The following is a 12439-nucleotide window of genomic DNA, read 5'->3' on the forward strand; positions in this document are numbered from 1 at the left end:
GTCAATGGTCCACCAACCTTCGGGATGAGGAGTAGACCTGTGAAGACGCTCAGCCTTTGCATCATTTAGGGACGAGGACGGGCTTTAGGAGCAAATGTTAGGAAGAGATACTCTTGTGCTACAATCCTCAAGAGGTACAACTGCCAAGTCAAATCCCTACATATTGTCTAGACTACTCTGCAAGTGTAGGCTCGTTGGTCTAGGGGTATGATTCTCGCTTCGGGTGCGAGAGGTCCCGGGTTCAAATCCCGGACGAGCCCATTGATTGGTGCCTGGCCCGATACTTTTTTACACATGTGTTTTTCAATTCTATAGACTCTGGACTGATGGATGGACAATGGTCGATGAACATTGGGCTTCCTAAGCCTCTTTGCGGACCGCCTCATTGCGCCATGCATTAAGGAGTCCCAAGTAGCTCTCAGTCACCTTTCTGGATTTGTTTGTTAATTCATGGCTGTCCCATACCAATGCCTAAAGAGGCCCTTACATCTTCAGACTGCACGGCCTCTCAGCTGGCACACTTGTCTGAGTGTTCATGCTTGTAACGCCGTGTGTGTGATGAGCTGCATTTGTAAAGCTTTGGGCGTGAGGCATTTGATAAGTGTTCAAACAGAGACAATTGCACTGTTACTTGACCCTATTCTCTCAACCGCCAGAGGGCATAGCATGCAGCAGTTTCTGTAGTGTAGTGGTTATCACGTTCGCCTTACACGCGAAAGGTCCCTGGTTCGAGACCGGGCAGAAACAGCAGAGGGTGGCATTTTACACTTTTCATGTTCCACCATCTCGAAGCTCAAGCCATGAACTTATTTGCAGTTGCAACGGAAGAAGCAGTTCCTCTGACACGCTTTGAAATAAATTCTGAGTAGACGAGCGCACTCACATTTGCTCCGAATATGTGATGAATTAAAATTGCATGCCTGCATATGTGCGTGCTTATGTATAGTTGGATGGAAAGCTGAGGGAGCAGTTGTGCAATGCTATTTCTTACAGAAGGGTGGCGCTGCTTTTCCCTGAGCAATGTTCATGCACCCAGGCAGATGTGATATTGGATTTTTCTTTTTTTCAAGGGCAAAAGAAAATTCCTAGCCCTCAGAGCTTCTGCCAATGCAGATCCGGTGCAAAATGAAGGCTCTCACTCGCTCACTTTGTCCACTTTCAATTGATCAGCAGACCGCGTTGGTGTTGTGCTAGATTTCTTCTTCTGTGCATCAACAGCTCTTTTATACGTACCCTTCACGGGCGAATGGAAGGGAGGGTGTGCCACCAGCTTCATTGATCCTGATGTCAATGTGCCAACACCTTCAGGACGAGAAGAAGAGCTATGAAGACAGTCAGAGCGTGCCGACTGGGGCATTCATTTGGCTCATACACCGACAAGGCTTTCAGCGGCAGGAACAAACTTCAGGAATAGGCATTCTTGGCCTCGAAGCCTAAGGGGGGTGGAAACGCTGAGTACAATTCCGTCAGATGATCACATGATCACAGGACCGTGGCTCGTTGGTCTAGGGGTATGATTCTCGCTTTGGTGCGAGAGGTCCGGAGGAAGCCCGATCAAGGTGGGTAACTTGAGCTCCTTTTTTTTTTTTCCAATGTTATTTTCATTGGACAGACTCTCTGGCTTTCTCGGTAAGCAGTAGTCGATGAACAATTCACTTCCTGAACCCTCTTTGCCTGCCATGTCCTTGCGACAAGCACTTTGTGTTCTCTGTTAGCTCTCAGTAACATTCCTTGATTTGCTTGTGAGTTTTGGCCGTCCGATCTCAAAGTGAAATATGTCCTTCCCCTCTGTACGCTGCATAGACCCTCAACAGGCATACTTGTATATGTGCGCATGCTTGATAGGACGTATGTTTAGGCTGGATTGTGTGAGCTTCAGGCGCAAGGCATTTGATTAGTCTTTAAGCAGGTCCACTTGCAAAGCCCTTTGCACCTGTTCTCCCAGTCCCTACAAAGGGATGCAAGCAGTTGTTCTGTAGTGTAGTGGTTAGCACGTTCGAGACCGGGCAGAAACACTCTCTGCTGGCATTTTACACAAAATCGTTTTTTTCCCCTTTTGTCACACACAAATGTAAAGTATGAACTTATTTGCGTTCCCATGGAAATAGCATATGCTCTCAAGAGCTTGAGAATACACTGGGAAGGCAAGCATCCTCACATGTATTGTGTATATGGGGCCAATAATAAAATGCACGCGCCTTCATTTTGTGTATGTAATGTTGCAGAGCACAGAGAGGATTTTCTTTTCCCTACTGCTGGGTATTTGGGTCTCTGGGATCACAGTTGGGTCCGCTCCGTCCTCTGAAATGGTGCATATTAGTTACATAGGTTAGTGTACCAAAGAAATATCACATTTTCATATACAGCTTCTTCATTTCTGTGTTCTGAGGGATTACCAGTTGTAAGAAATGCACTTGCCGGTACAGTGATTCCCTGGCTTTCTCTGGCCCGAGAAAGCTTTTCCTCTGAACTGGGAACAGAAGTTGGACTGCTTCTGCTGAACTTCCTGAAAGCATAGCTGGCGGGAGGAGGGACTTTTTGAGTGCTGGGAAAATTTGAGCTGGAAATTTGCATAGGCTGACAGAGATTGCTTGGAGCAGCCAAAATATAATAACGGCCATGGCGGCTCAAGTAAAAGCAGAAAGCTTTTGTATACACCTTTTGCACACTTGTCAACGAAGCTGGGCTCTGTGAATGCTCACCCTACGCAAGAAAAGAGAACAGACTTTGCTGGTGACCTAAATATATCTCGCCTGATCGAGCACGATCGAGCTCTGAGTGAGCAGCTGTGCAATGGTCATCTTTACCAAAGGGGAGATGCTGCTTTTGCCAGTGTCACGCCCATGCTCTCAGGGCTGGAGGGAGGAGGGCTGCTTTTTGTTTTTACAGGCAAAAGGAAAGGCCCAGCCCTCAGAGCTTCTGCCACTGCATATCCCAGCAGGTGCAAAATAAAGTCTCCCCCACCTTGCCAGCTGCAGATTGATCAGAAGACTGCTAGTCTAGTGTGTTGGGCCACTCTCTCTCTTCTGTGTATCGTCCCCTCTTATTACATAAACAGCATAAGAGGAAGGAAGGGAAGGAAGGAAGGAAGGAAGGAAGGAAGGAAGGAAGGAAGGAAGGAAGGAAGGAAGGAAGGAAGGAAGGAAGGAAGGAAGGAAGGAAGGAGGAAGGAAGGAAGGAAGGAAGGAAGGAAGGAAGGAAGGAAGGAAGGAAGGAAGGAAGGAAGGAAGGAAGGAAGGAAGGAAGGAAGGAAGGAGGAAGGAAGGAACAGTGTATCGCAAGCACCTTTCACCTGATGTCAATGGTCCACCAACCTTCGGGATGAGGAGTAGACCTGTGAAGACGCTCAGCCTTTGCATCATTTAGGGACGAGGACGGGCTTTAGGAGCAAACGTTAGGAAGAGATACTCTTGTGCTACAATCCTCAAGAGGTACAACTGCCAAGTCAAATCCCTACATATTGTCTAGACTACTCTGCAAGTGTAGGCTCGTTGGTCTAGGGGTATGATTCTCGCTTCGGGTGCGAGAGGTCCCGGGTTCAAATCCCGGACGAGCCCATTGATTGGTGCCTGGCCCGATACTTTTTTACACATGTGTTTTTCAATTCTATAGACTCTGGACTGATGGATGGACAATGGTCGATGAACATTGGGCTTCCTAAGCCTCTTTGCGGGACCGCCTCATTGCGCCATGCATTAAGGAGTCCCAAGTAGCTCTCAGTCACCTTTCTGGATTTGTTTGTTAATTCATGGCTGTCCCATACCAATGCCTAAAGAGGCCCTTACATCTTCAGACTGCACGGCCTCTCAGCTGGCACACTTGTCTGAGTGTTCATGCTTGTAACGCCGTGTGTGTGATGAGCTGCATTTGTAAAGCTTTGGGCGTGAGGCATTTGATAAGTGTTCAAACAGAGACAATTGCACTGTTACTTGACCCTATTCTCTCAACCGCCAGAGGGCATAGCATGCAGCAGTTTCTGTAGTGTAGTGGTTATCACGTTCGCCTTACACGCGAAAGGTCCCTGGTTCGAGACCGGGCAGAAACAGCAGAGGGTGGCATTTTACACTTTTCATGTTCCACCATCTCGAAGCTCAAGCCATGAACTTATTTGCAGTTGCAACGGAAGAAGCAGTTCCTCTGACACGCTTTGAAATAAATTCTGAGTAGACGAGCGCACTCACATTTGCTCCGAATATGTGATGAATTAAAATTGCATGCCTGCATATGTGCGTGCTTATGTATAGTTGGATGGAAAGCTGAGGGAGCAGTTGTGCAATGCTATTTCTTACAGAAGGGTGGCGCTGCTTTTCCCTGAGCAATGTTCATGCACCCAGGCAGATGTGATATTGGATTTTTCTTTTTTTCAAGGGCAAAAGAAAATTCCTAGCCCTCAGAGCTTCTGCCAATGCAGATCCGGTGCAAAATGAAGGCTCTCACTCGCTCACTTTGTCCACTTTCAATTGATCAGCAGACCGCGTTGGTGTTGTGCTAGATTTCTTCTTCTGTGCATCAACAGCTCTTTTATACGTACCCTTCACGGGCGAATGGAAGGGAGGGTGTGCCACCAGCTTCATTGATCCTGATGTCAATGTGCCAACACCTTCAGGACGAGAAGAAGAGCTATGAAGACAGTCAGAGCGTGCCGACTGGGGCATTCATTTGGCTCATACACCGACAAGGCTTTCAGCGGCAGGAACAAACTTCAGGAATAGGCATTCTTGGCCTCGAAGCCTAAGGGGGGTGGAAACGCTGAGTACAATTCCGTCAGATGATCACAGGACCGTGGCTCGTTGGTCTAGGGGTATGATTCTCGCTTTGGGTGCGAGAGGTCCGGAGGAGCCCGATCAAGGTGGGTAACTTGAGCTCCTTTTTTTTTTTTCCAATGTTATTTTCATTGGACAGACTCTCTGGCTTTCTCGGTAAGCAGTAGTCGATGAACAATTCACTTCCTGAACCTCTTTGCCTGCCATGTCCTTGCGACAAGCACTTTGTGTTCTCTGTTAGCTCTCAGTAACATTCCTTGATTTGCTTGTGAGTTTTGGCCGTCCGATCTCAAAGTGGAAATATGTCCTTCCCTCTGTACGCTGCATAGACCCTCAACAGGCATACTTGTATATGTGCGCATGCTTGATAGGACGTATGTTTTAGGCTGGATTGTGTGAGCTTCAGGCGCAAGGCATTTGATTAGTCTTTAAGCAGGTCCACTTGCAAAGCCCTTTGCACCTGTTCTCCCAGTCCCTACAAAGGGATGCAAGCAGTTGTTTCTGTAGTGTAGTGGTTAGCACGTTCGAGACCGGGCAGAAACACTGCTGGCATTTTACACAAAATCGTTTTTTTCCCCTTTTGTCACACACAAATGTAAAGTATGAACTTATTTGCGTTCCCATGGAAATAGCATATGCTCTCAAGAGCTTGAGAAATACACTGGGAAGGCAAGCATCCTCACATGTATTGTGTATATGGGGCCAATAATAAAATGCACGCGCCTTCATTTTGTGTATGTAATGTTGCAGAGCACAGAGAGGATTTCTTTTCCCTACTGCTGGGTATTTGGGTCTCTGGGATCACAGTTGGGTCCGCTCCGTCCTCTGAAATGGTGCATATTAGTTACATAGGTTAGTGTACCAAAGAAATATCACATTTTCATATACAGCTTCTTCATTTCTGTGTTCTGAGGGATTACCAGTTGTAAGAAATGCACTTGCCGGTACAGTGATTCCCTGGCTTTCTCTGGCCCGAGAAAGCTTTTCCTCTGAACTGGGAACAGAAGTTGGACTGCTTCTGCTGAACTTCCTGAAAGCATAGCTGGCGGGAGGAGGGACTTTTTGAGTGCTGGGAAAATTTGAGCTGGAAATTTGCATAGGCTGGACAGAGATTGCTTGGAGCAGCCAAAATATAATAACGGCCATGGCGCTCAAGTAAAGCAGAAAGCTTTTAGTATACACCTTTTGCACTCTTGTCAACGAAGCTGGGCTCTGTGAATGCTCACCCTACGCAAGAAAAGAGAACAGACTTTGCTGGTGACCTAAATATATCTCGCCTGATCGAGCACGATCGAGCTCTGAGTGAGCAGCTGTGCAATGGTCATCTTTACCAAAGGGGAGATGCTGCTTTTGCCAGTGTCACGCCCATGCTCTCAGGGCTGGAGGGAGGAGGGCTGCTTTTTGTTTTTACAGGCAAAAGGAAAGGCCCAGCCCTCAGAGCTTCTGCCAATGCATATCCCAGCAGGTGCAAAATAAAGTCTCTCCCCCACCTTGCCAGCTGCAGATTGATCAGAAGACTGCTAGTCTAGTGTGTTGGGCCACTCTCTCTCTTCTGTGTATCGTCCCCTCTTATTACATAAACAGCATAAGAGGAAGGAAGGAAGGAAGGAAGGAAGGAAGGAAGGAAGGAAGGAAGGAAGGAAGGAAGGAAGGAAGGAAGGAAGGAAGGAAGGAAGGAAGGAAGGAAGGAAGGAAGGAAGGAAGGAAGGAAGGAAGGAAGGAAGGAAGGAAGGAAGGAAGGAAGGAAGGAAGGAAGGAAGGAAGGAAGGAAGGAAGGAACAGTGTATCGCAAGCACCTTTCACCCTGATGTCAATGGTCCACCAACCTTCGGGATGAGGAGTAGACCTGTGAAGACGCTCAGCCTTTGCATCATTTAGGGACGAGGACGGGCTTTAGGAGCAAACGTTAGGAAGAGATACTCTTGTGCTACAATCCTCAAGAGGTACAACTGCCAAGTCAAATCCCTACATATTGTCTAGACTACTCTGCAAGTGTAGGCTCGTTGGTCTAGGGGTATGATTCTCGCTTCGGGTGCGAGAGGTCCCGGGTTCAAATCCCGGACGAGCCCATTGATTGGTGCCTGGCCCGATACTTTTTTACACATGTGTTTTTCAATTCTATAGACTCTGGACTGATGGATGGACAATGGTCGATGAACATTGGGCTTCCTAAGCCTCTTTGCGGACCGCCTCATTGCGCCATGCATTAAGGAGTCCCAAGTAGCTCTCAGTCACCTTTCTGGATTTGTTTGTTAATTCATGGCTGTCCCATACCAATGCCTAAAGAGGCCCTTACATCTTCAGACTGCACGGCCTCTCAGCTGGCACACTTGTCTGAGTGTTCATGCTTGTAACGCCGTGTGTGTGATGAGCTGCATTTGTAAAGCTTTGGGCGTGAGGCATTTGATAAGTGTTCAAACAGAGACAATTGCACTGTTACTTGACCCTATTCTCTCAACCGCCAGAGGGCATAGCATGCAGCAGTTTCTGTAGTGTAGTGGTTATCACGTTCGCCTTACACGCGAAAGGTCCCTGGTTCGAGACCGGGCAGAAACAGCAGAGGGTGGCATTTTACACTTTTCATGTTCCACCATCTCGAAGCTCAAGCCATGAACTTATTTGCAGTTGCAACGGAAGAAGCAGTTCCTCTGACACGCTTTGAAATAAATTCTGAGTAGACGAGCGCACTCACATTTGCTCCGAATATGTGATGAATTAAAATTGCATGCCTGCATATGTGCGTGCTTATGTATAGTTGGATGGAAAGCTGAGGGAGCAGTTGTGCAATGCTATTTCTTACAGAAGGGTGGCGCTGCTTTTCCCTGAGCAATGTTCATGCACCCAGGCAGATGTGATATTGGATTTTTCTTTTTTTCAAGGGCAAAAGAAAATTCCTAGCCCTCAGAGCTTCTGCCAATGCAGATCCGGTGCAAAATGAAGGCTCTCACTCGCTCACTTTGTCCACTTTCAATTGATCAGCAGACCGCGTTGGTGTTGTGCTAGATTTCTTCTTCTGTGCATCAACAGCTCTTTTATACGTACCCTTCACGGGCGAATGGAAGGGAGGGTGTGCCACCAGCTTCATTGATCCTGATGTCAATGTGCCAACACCTTCAGGACGAGAAGAAGAGCTATGAAGACAGTCAGAGCGTGCCGACTGGGGCATTCATTTGGCTCATACACCGACAAGGCTTTCAGCGGCAGGAACAAACTTCAGGAATAGGCATTCTTGGCCTCGAAGCCTAAGGGGGGTGGAAACGCTGAGTACAATTCCGTCAGATGATCACAGGACCGTGGCTCGTTGGTCTAGGGGTATGATTCTCGCTTTGGGTGCGAGAGGTCCGGAGGAGCCCGATCAAGGTGGGTAACTTGAGCTCCTTTTTTTTTTTTCCAATGTTATTTTCATTGGACAGACTCTCTGGCTTTCTCGGTAAGCAGTAGTCGATGAACAATTCACTTCCTGAACCTCTTTGCCTGCCATGTCCTTGCGACAAGCACTTTGTGTTCTCTGTTAGCTCTCAGTAACATTCCTTGATTTGCTTGTGAGTTTTGGCCGTCCGATCTCAAAGTGGAAATATGTCCTTCCCTCTGTACGCTGCATAGACCCTCAACAGGCATACTTGTATATGTGCGCATGCTTGATAGGACGTATGTTTTAGGCTGGATTGTGTGAGCTTCAGGCGCAAGGCATTTGATTAGTCTTTAAGCAGGTCCACTTGCAAAGCCCTTTGCACCTGTTCTCCCAGTCCCTACAAAGGGATGCAAGCAGTTGTTTCTGTAGTGTAGTGGTTAGCACGTTCGAGACCGGGCAGAAACACTCTCTGCTGGCATTTTACACAAAATCGTTTTTTTCCCCTTTTGTCACACACAAATGTAAAGTATGAACTTATTTGCGTTCCCATGGAAATAGCATATGCTCTCAAGAGCTTGAGAAATACACTGGGAAGGCAAGCATCCTCACATGTATTGTGTATATGGGGCCAATAATAAAATGCACGCGCCTTCATTTTGTGTATGTAATGTTGCAGAGCACAGAGAGGATTTCTTTTCCCTACTGCTGGGTATTTGGGTCTCTGGGATCACAGTTGGGTCCGCTCCGTCCTCTGAAATGGTGCATATTAGTTACATAGGTTAGTGTACCAAAGAAATATCACATTTTCATATACAGCTTCTTCATTTCTGTGTTCTGAGGGATTACCAGTTGTAAGAAATGCACTTGCCGGTACAGTGATTCCCTGGCTTTCTCTGGCCCGAGAAAGCTTTTCCTCTGAACTGGGAACAGAAGTTGGACTGCTTCTGCTGAACTTCCTGAAAGCATAGCTGGCGGGAGGAGGGACTTTTTGAGTGCTGGGAAAATTTGAGCTGGAAATTTGCATAGGCTGGACAGAGATTGCTTGGAGCAGCCAAAATATAATAACGGCCATGGCGCTCAAGTAAAGCAGAAAGCTTTTAGTATACACCTTTTGCACTCTTGTCAACGAAGCTGGGCTCTGTGAATGCTCACCCTACGCAAGAAAAGAGAACAGACTTTGCTGGTGACCTAAATATATCTCGCCTGATCGAGCACGATCGAGCTCTGAGTGAGCAGCTGTGCAATGGTCATCTTTACCAAAGGGGAGATGCTGCTTTTGCCAGTGTCACGCCCATGCTCTCAGGGCTGGAGGGAGGAGGGCTGCTTTTTGTTTTTACAGGCAAAAGGAAAGGCCCAGCCCTCAGAGCTTCTGCCACTGCATATCCCAGCAGGTGCAAAATAAAGTCTCTCCCCCACCTTGCCAGCTGCAGATTGATCAGAAGACTGCTAGTCTAGTGTGTTGGGCCACTCTCTCTCTTCTGTGTATCGTCCCCTCTTATTACATAAACAGCATAAGAGGAAGGAAGGAAGGAAGGAAGGAAGGAAGGAAGGAAGGAAGGAAGGAAGGAAGGAAGGAAGGAAGGAAGGAAGGAAGGAAGGAAGGAAGGAAGGAAGGAAGGAAGGAAGGAAGGAAGGAAGGAAGGAAGGAAGGAAGGAAGGAAGGAAGGAAGGAAGGAAGGAAGGAAGGAAGGAAGGAAGGAAGGAACAGTGTATCGCAAGCACCTTTCACCCTGATGTCAATGGTCCACCAACCTTCGGGATGAGGAGTAGACCTGTGAAGACGCTCAGCCTTTGCATCATTTAGGGACGAGGACGGGCTTTAGGAGCAAACGTTAGGAAGAGATACTCTTGTGCTACAATCCTCAAGAGGTACAACTGCCAAGTCAAATCCCTACATATTGTCTAGACTACTCTGCAAGTGTAGGCTCGTTGGTCTAGGGGTATGATTCTCGCTTCGGGTGCGAGAGGTCCCGGGTTCAAATCCCGGACGAGCCCATTGATTGGTGCCTGGCCCGATACTTTTTTACACATGTGTTTTTCAATTCTATAGACTCTGGACTGATGGATGGACAATGGTCGATGAACATTGGGCTTCCTAAGCCTCTTTGCGGACCGCCTCATTGCGCCATGCATTAAGGAGTCCCAAGTAGCTCTCAGTCACCTTTCTGGATTTGTTTGTTAATTCATGGCTGTCCCATACCAATGCCTAAAGAGGCCCTTACATCTTCAGACTGCACGGCCTCTCAGCTGGCACACTTGTCTGAGTGTTCATGCTTGTAACGCCGTGTGTGTGATGAGCTGCATTTGTAAAGCTTTGGGCGTGAGGCATTTGATAAGTGTTCAAACAGAGACAATTGCACTGTTACTTGACCCTATTCTCTCAACCGCCAGAGGGCATAGCATGCAGCAGTTTCTGTAGTGTAGTGGTTATCACGTTCGCCTTACACGCGAAAGGTCCCTGGTTCGAGACCGGGCAGAAACAGCAGAGGGTGGCATTTTACACTTTTCATGTTCCACCATCTCGAAGCTCAAGCCATGAACTTATTTGCAGTTGCAACGGAAGAAGCAGTTCCTCTGACACGCTTTGAAATAAATTCTGAGTAGACGAGCGCACTCACATTTGCTCCGAATATGTGATGAATTAAAATTGCATGCCTGCATATGTGCGTGCTTATGTATAGTTGGATGGAAAGCTGAGGGAGCAGTTGTGCAATGCTATTTCTTACAGAAGGGTGGCGCTGCTTTTCCCTGAGCAATGTTCATGAACCCAGGCAGATGTGATATTGGATTTTTCTTTTTTTCAAGGGCAAAAGAAAATTCCTAGCCCTCAGAGCTTCTGCCAATGCAGATCCGGTGCAAAATGAAGGCTCTCACTCGCTCACTTTGTCCACTTTCAATTGATCAGCAGACCGCGTTGGTGTTGTGCTAGATTTCTTCTTCTGTGCATCAACAGCTCTTTTATACGTACCCTTCACGGGCGAATGGAAGGGAGGGTGTGCCACCAGCTTCATTGATCCTGATGTCAATGTGCCAACACCTTCAGGACGAGAAGAAGAGCTATGAAGACAGTCAGAGCGTGCCGACTGGGGCATTCATTTGGCTCATACACCGACAAGGCTTTCAGCGGCAGGAACAAACTTCAGGAATAGGCATTCTTGGCCTCGAAGCCTAAGGGGGGTGGAAACGCTGAGTACAATTCCGTCAGATGATCACAGGACCGTGGCTCGTTGGTCTAGGGGTATGATTCTCGCTTTGGGTGCGAGAGGTCCGGAGGAGCCCGATCAAGGTGGGTAACTTGAGCTCCTTTTTTTTTTTTCCAATGTTATTTTCATTGGACAGACTCTCTGGCTTTCTCGGTAAGCAGTAGTCGATGAACAATTCACTTCCTGAACCTCTTTGCCTGCCATGTCCTTGCGACAAGCACTTTGTGTTCTCTGTTAGCTCTCAGTAACATTCCTTGATTTGCTTGTGAGTTTTGGCCGTCCGATCTCAAAGTGGAAATATGTCCTTCCCTCTGTACGCTGCATAGACCCTCAACAGGCATACTTGTATATGTGCGCATGCTTGATAGGACGTATGTTTTAGGCTGGATTGTGTGAGCTTCAGGCGCAAGGCATTTGATTAGTCTTTAAGCAGGTCCACTTGCAAAGCCCTTTGCACCTGTTCTCCCAGTCCCTACAAAGGGATGCAAGCAGTTGTTTCTGTAGTGTAGTGGTTAGCACGTTCGAGACCGGGCAGAAACACTCTCTGCTGGCATTTTACACAAAATCGTTTTTTTCCCCTTTTGTCACACACAAATGTAAAGTATGAACTTATTTGCGTTCCCATGGAAATAGCATATGCTCTCAAGAGCTTGAGAAATACACTGGGAAGGCAAGCATCCTCACATGTATTGTGTATATGGGGCCAATAATAAAATGCACGAGCCTTCATTTTGTGTATGTAATGTTGCAGAGCACAGAGAGGATTTCTTTTCCCTACTGCTGGGTATTTGGGTCTCTGGGATCACAGTTGGGTCCGCTCCGTCCTCTGAAATGGTGCATATTAGTTACATAGGTTAGTGTACCAAAGAAATATCACATTTTCATATACAGCTTCTTCATTTCTGTGTTCTGAGGGATTACCAGTTGTAAGAAATGCACTTGCCGGTACAGTGATTCCCTGGCTTTCTCTGGCCCGAGAAAGCTTTTCCTCTGAACTGGGAACAGAAGTTGGACTGCTTCTGCTGAACTTCCTGAAAGCATAGCTGGCGGGAGGAGGGACTTTTTGAGTGCTGGGAAAATTTGAGCTGGAAATTTGCATAGGCTGGACAGAGATTGCTTGG

General features: G+C 47.4%; 8 non-coding genes across 8 annotated transcripts; all 8 read left to right on the forward strand.

The window, feature by feature from the left end:
- Window positions 1–188: 188 nt before the first annotated feature.
- Window positions 189–260, forward strand: TRNAP-CGG (transfer RNA proline (anticodon CGG)). The gene has a single exon. It is a non-coding gene; the product is annotated as a tRNA-Pro (tRNA).
- Window positions 261–674: 414 nt separating this feature from the next.
- Window positions 675–747, forward strand: TRNAV-UAC (transfer RNA valine (anticodon UAC)). The gene has a single exon. It is a non-coding gene; the product is annotated as a tRNA-Val (tRNA).
- Window positions 748–3485: 2738 nt separating this feature from the next.
- Window positions 3486–3557, forward strand: TRNAP-CGG (transfer RNA proline (anticodon CGG)). The gene has a single exon. It is a non-coding gene; the product is annotated as a tRNA-Pro (tRNA).
- Window positions 3558–3972: 415 nt separating this feature from the next.
- Window positions 3973–4045, forward strand: TRNAV-UAC (transfer RNA valine (anticodon UAC)). The gene has a single exon. It is a non-coding gene; the product is annotated as a tRNA-Val (tRNA).
- Window positions 4046–6760: 2715 nt separating this feature from the next.
- Window positions 6761–6832, forward strand: TRNAP-CGG (transfer RNA proline (anticodon CGG)). Its single transcript has one exon. It is a non-coding gene; the product is annotated as a tRNA-Pro (tRNA).
- A 414-nt stretch (window positions 6833–7246) lies between these two features.
- TRNAV-UAC (transfer RNA valine (anticodon UAC)) lies at window positions 7247–7319 on the forward strand. The gene has a single exon. It is a non-coding gene; the product is annotated as a tRNA-Val (tRNA).
- A 2719-nt stretch (window positions 7320–10038) lies between these two features.
- Window positions 10039–10110, forward strand: TRNAP-CGG (transfer RNA proline (anticodon CGG)). Its single transcript has one exon. It is a non-coding gene; the product is annotated as a tRNA-Pro (tRNA).
- A 414-nt stretch (window positions 10111–10524) lies between these two features.
- Window positions 10525–10597, forward strand: TRNAV-UAC (transfer RNA valine (anticodon UAC)). Its single transcript has one exon. It is a non-coding gene; the product is annotated as a tRNA-Val (tRNA).
- The last annotated feature ends 1842 nt before the right edge of the window (window positions 10598–12439 follow it).

The sequence above is a fragment of the Ambystoma mexicanum genome, unplaced genomic scaffold (assembly GCF_040938575.1).
Source record: "Ambystoma mexicanum isolate Mex_15411 unplaced genomic scaffold, UKY_AmexF1_1 Mex_scaf133, whole genome shotgun sequence".
NCBI classification, from domain to species: Eukaryota; Metazoa; Chordata; class Amphibia; order Caudata; family Ambystomatidae; genus Ambystoma; species Ambystoma mexicanum.